The sequence below is a fragment of the Peromyscus californicus genome, unplaced genomic scaffold (assembly GCF_007827085.1).
Source record: "Peromyscus californicus insignis strain IS unplaced genomic scaffold, ASM782708v3 Scaffold_23__1_contigs__length_62951481, whole genome shotgun sequence".
In the NCBI taxonomy this organism is placed as follows: Eukaryota; Metazoa; Chordata; class Mammalia; order Rodentia; family Cricetidae; genus Peromyscus; species Peromyscus californicus.
The window spans coordinates 58,052,027-58,057,581 of record NW_026294534.1 but is presented as its reverse complement, the minus strand read 5'-3'; positions in this window follow the sequence as shown (position 1 = coordinate 58,057,581).

The following is a 5,555-nucleotide window of genomic DNA, read 5'->3' as shown; positions in this document are numbered from 1 at the left end:
AGGCGCAGATATAGCAGGCAGGCCCCTTGCGGCCGGCTCCGCCCACGCGCGCGGCGAAGCTGCGGCAGAGGCCCCGCCCTCCCGGCGGCGCCCCGCCCCCCAGCCTCGTGACTCGGGCTCTGCGGGGGTGGCGCAGGGTGCGTGCGCGTGCTCGCAAGCGATAAGGGAGCTGACCAGAGTGCTGGGAGCGCGGACCCGGGGCGCAAAAGAGAGAATACACTGGAAAAAGAAAAAAGATTCATGGGAAAGCAGGGAAAAGGGAATTAGGAAAACATGCCTAAGAAGATACATACAAGTGATGTCTATTGTCAAACTATGAAAACCACCTTGAAAAGCCGAAGATAGAAAACCTGTTGCCGTCATTGCTAGCATGGAGTGCTTTGTGTCGTAATTTATTTCAGTTTATCCGTCTACCCAATTCATTCTCTTGTGGATCCGTTCAATAGACCTTGGCTTGCTTTCATATCCGTTTCAAAGATGACCTTAGGAACAAACTTGAAGCCGGGCGGTGGTGGCACACGCCTTTAATCCCAGCACTCAGGAGTCAGAGGCAGGTGGATGTCTGTGAGTTCGAGGCCAGTCTGGGCTACCAAGTGAGTTCCAGGAAAGGAGCAAAGCTACATAGAGAAACCCTGTCTCAAAAAACCAAAAAAAAAAAAAAAAAAAAAAAAAAAAAAAAAAGAGGAACAGACTTCAAAACCAGTTAAGGGGGTGAAACTCACATAGGGTGTTCTAGTTTGTTTTCTGTTGCTGTGATAAAATTAGCTAGCTCTTGGCATGGTGTGGTGGTGCATGTCTTTAATTCCAGCACTTAGGAGCCAGAGGCAGGAAGGTCTTTGTGAGTTCCAGGACAGCCTGGTGTACATAATGAGTTCTAGGACAGCCAGAGCTACATAGTGAGACCATGTTTCAAAAAAAAAAAAAAAAAAAAAAAAAAAAAAAACAAGCAAAAATAAATAAATAAATAAAACAATCAGAAAAATCAGCTGCCTGTGGGAAATGAACAACCCAGTGAATCGATTGTGGTTTCTGTTTATAATCTAAGAACAGAAAAGGAAGACAAGAACTTTGCTGTGATAGGGCAAGGCAAGGAAAAACTGCTTTCTTTGGGTAACTTAGATCTCCACAGTTTGTTGATAAATACACAAGAAGATATCTAGACTGGCCTGAGGTAAGATTTGTAATTTATCATCAATTTAGGAATACGGAGATAAAAGAATGAAACCTGAGAATATGTATAGAGTGGAGAGACACTGAGGGAATCATTAGGATTAGGGGATGAGACACTCAACACTCACGTTCAAGAAGCCAAAAGGAAAGTTTGGCAACATCGACTGTTGCCAAAAACATAAGAGAAAGTTAATAACAGGAGGACCAGAGAGTCCAATTCCTCTGGCCATTAGAAGACTACTATGAAGGGGAACGTTGTGTTTCCAGCAATTGGGAGGTAGAGGCTGGAAAATCAGCAATTTAAGCTCATGCTTGGTCATATTTGGTTACATGGGAATTTGAGGAAGACCTGTACTACTTGAGATATTGTCTCAAACAACTATAAAGAGGCACTTGCTGGGCGGTGGTGGCGCACGCCTTTAATCCCAGCACTCGGGAGGCAGAGCCAGGCGGATCTCTCTGAGTTCGAGGCCAGCCTGGACTACCAAGTGAGTTCCAGGAAAGGCACAAAGCTACACAGAGAAACCCTGTCTCGAAAAACCAAAAAAAAAAAAAAAAAAAAAAAAAAAAAAAATAAAGAGGCACTTGACCACAAAAATTAATCCTTCTCCTCTCTCTCTCTTTTTTTTTTAACCTGGAAGAGGGAGTTGAGAGCTGAACTCTGTATCACAGTGGTGTGCAGGTTCCAAATGATAGAAATTGCTCTGAAATGATAGAAAATCCAAAAACTTTGAGTGCCAACATGATGCCACAGATGGAAATTTCCACAGCATGGAACTTTGCCTCATTCACAAAATTACTGTACTGTTATAAAATTCCCTTTGGGTTGTATATGTGACATATGCATGGAATATAAATGAGTTTTATCTCTAGACTTAGAGCCGATATACAAGACATATCATCATGTAAATGCAAATATTCTAAAATGAAAAAAGAAATTTGAGACCTAAAGTACTCCTGGTCCCAAGCATTTCAGCTAAACGTTGGCCAATTGGTGTGACGAGTGAAGTACATATTCCTGGGTTATTTGGAGTCTACTCATTTCCATGCATAACAATCCTTCAAATCCTTCTCCATAAAATTGTTGAAATTATTAAAAGAGATAGAGAATGCAAACAGTACGTTCTGTATTTCTTTTAAACATTTTATTATATGAGAATTTCATGCATGCATATAATACATTTTGATCAGATCTACCCCCTAATTCTCTTTCCCCCAATTCTTACCTCACCTGCTGCCATTCTGTCCCTCCCAAGTTCATGTGCTTTTTTTTTTTTAAGCCTACTGAGTCCTCTTTGCATTGCTGGTATGAGCATGGGTGTAGGCCCATCTACATGGGTGGTCTCTCGGGGACCACATTTCTGAACAAAATCGACTCTCCTCTCCCCTTAGCAGCCATCAGTTGCCAATAGTTCCTCAACGTGAGGTAAATCATCAGGAGTTGCTTCCCCGTCTGTGCTGGGATTTTGGCTAGCTTGATCTTGTGTAGGTCTTATGCTTGCAAGTCTATGTATTTCTTAGCTGAGATTGCTTATGTGTTTTTATTGATTGATAAACCTTTACACATGAATTACTATGTGTTAGACCAATGGTTCTCAACCTTCCTAATGCTGTGACCCTTTAATACAGTTCCTTATGTTGGGGTGACCCCAACCATAAAGTTATTTTGTGGCTATTTCATAACTGTAGTTTTGCTACTGTTATGAATTGTAATGTAACTATATCATATGCAGCTATCTGATGTCATGAATCACAAGTTGAGAACCACTGTGTTGTTATTTCCTAAGAACTAAATGACATGTCACTCTAACCAATTTGTTTAAACAGCTATTTTCTTGTGTCTTTTATCTGAAGCACCTAAGGAGTTAATTTGCATCTAGTACTTAATACATGTCTATCAGATGAATGAAAGGTGTCACACCTCTGTTCTTCCACATGGAATGGTTTTAAGGTACCTTCCTTTACTCTCAAGGAATGCAAGAGTAACTGAACCAGCCATAGAGAATGTGGTCAGAGCATGAGACTCGGAGTCAGCGAGCCTGGTTTCAGTGTTGACTGTCTCTTTGAAATACACAATGTGACCTTGAGACAACTCTCAGTTCCGTCTCCCATTTGCCATCTGTGAGTAGGGAATATTTGATGTCCTGTGTATCTTTTAAGAATTTATTTAGTTGGATTTGTTTTGGAGACCATTTTTTGTAGACCCAGCTGGCCTCCAATTTGCTATGGCACTATGTAGTGAGCCTGACCTTGAACTCCTTATCCTTCCGTCTCCATCTCCTACAGCTGGTATTTTGAGCCTGGTTTTCTTAAGGATTTAAAATTAGGCTTGTAGCACTCAGCAATTCTGGAAGGAATGTGAAATTGTATTTTATTACAGACATTATTGAGGAAGAAAAATAAGGAAGGAAAGGCAAGAAGAGCTCATGCCAGTGACTTAATTTTTCCCATAGAATGTGAATCTTTCTTATTTGCTGGAAAATCCGACTCAAGGAAAATATTATGTGAAATGGAATAAAGCAACATAAAATTATCAGTATAAAAATTCCACCATAAAATGGAAGAGAAGAGAAATTTTAAAATTATTTCTTTGTTGTTGGGTTGACTTCTCTTCCTCTCCCCCCCCCTTTTTCCCCCTGACCATCAGAAACAGTGAAATTTATAGGCTAGAAATGACTCTGACCTGAAAGCTGAGATCTCTGATTCTGTTCCGTATTTCTGTCATTATCACTAGGGTCACGAATGTGTTGTGAAAAAGAGAGGAACAGCAGAGGGCCCTCTATTATCAGAACAATGGCTGTTGAGAAGGAGAGCAGTGCAATTGTTTAAACATAAATCTCAGAGGGTGGATGGCTGGAGTCCCCTTGCCAGGGGGTGCTGCACTGAAGCCTGGTAGTGGAAGTGCACATCCTGAAAACTCAAACGCTGTTTGTCAAGGCTTTCTCTTGCTGCCAGATCAAGATGGTCCTCTTGTGTGCCTTGTTTGATAAATGCTGATATGTCTGTTTGACAGAATATTACAGACACTAATCCAGATAGAATCCTATTTTAAACATTGAGGAAAAAGTCGCAGTATAGTATTGGTTAGAATCAAATATATAAAATAATATATCCCATATATTTTGTATTATTGATATATAAATACACAGAAAAGTATATACATAATATGTTGACAGTGACTATTTCTGAATTATAAAATGTGATCTTCCTCTTCCTCCTTCTTCCCTTTCTGACTTTTTAAAAACTTTCTTTTTATTTATTCTTTGTGTCTTTCACATCATGTCTCCACATCATTCATGTCTCCTGGTCTCACCCATCTCCCCCAACAAAATAAAATTTAAGAGAAGTGGGGAAAAGGAAGAAAGGGAGAATCTCGTAATCTTGTATTGGAAGCTGCAGTGTGATTCAGTGAGTCATGCAGTAAATCCCTTTATTCACAGATTTTTCATGCAGGCATTCATTGCAAAGAATCACTGGTCTGGTTTGACATCCCTGGTCTCTGCTACACCATCAACGCTGGGCCCTCACTGGGACTCTTCCTGGACATCTTGTTTGCTGCCCTGTGTCATGGAGATCTTGCAGCCCTGGGTCCACAGGACTAACCCCACCCACCCCACCCCTGTGCTCCAGGAGATCACAGATGGGGTGGATGTTGGGGTGGCCAACACATAAGCCTGGTTCTGGGCCTGGGTAGTTGCAGTGTTGGTCAGCCAACCAGCTCTCCCCTGTCTTCACCACCAGGGTGAGCTCTCCAGCATTGCCCCCTTGCAGCAATGAGCAAGGGGCAGGGCCATTTTTCCAGCTTTCACATCCTTAGGGCGCAGTTCTCCCAAATCTACACCTTCAGGGCCAGCTCTTACTGTGCTGTTCAGGCAAGGTGTAGGGACCCCTCTCCCAACTGCTGCGGCTGATGAAGGGCAGGAACAGCTCTCCTGCTCTTAGGACCTCAGGGCCCCCTTTTGACTTTTTGACACAAGGTCTGGCTGTGTATTTCAGGTTGTCCTCAAACTCCCAATCCTCCTGTCCTAGGCTCCCAAGTGTTGGGATTACAGGTGTGTGCTACTGCACCAAGCTTTTTGTCAGTTTTACCTGCTGAGCTTCCACTACACTCTTGAAGCAGAAGTAAAATGGGGAATATTAAGGTGCTATAGGGCTTCTGCTTAAACTGATGCATTTTTTGGGGGGGGGCTGGTGTGTGTGTGTGTGTGTGTGTGTGTGTGTGTGTGTGTGTGTGTGTGTGTTTGAGAAAGAGTTTCACTGTGCAGCCCTGGCCAGCCTGGAACTCACTATGTAAACTAGGCTGCCTTGAACTCTCAGGCACTCACCTGCCTCTGCCTCCTGTATGCTGAGATCACAAATGTGTGCCACCAAGCCCGGCTTAGGTT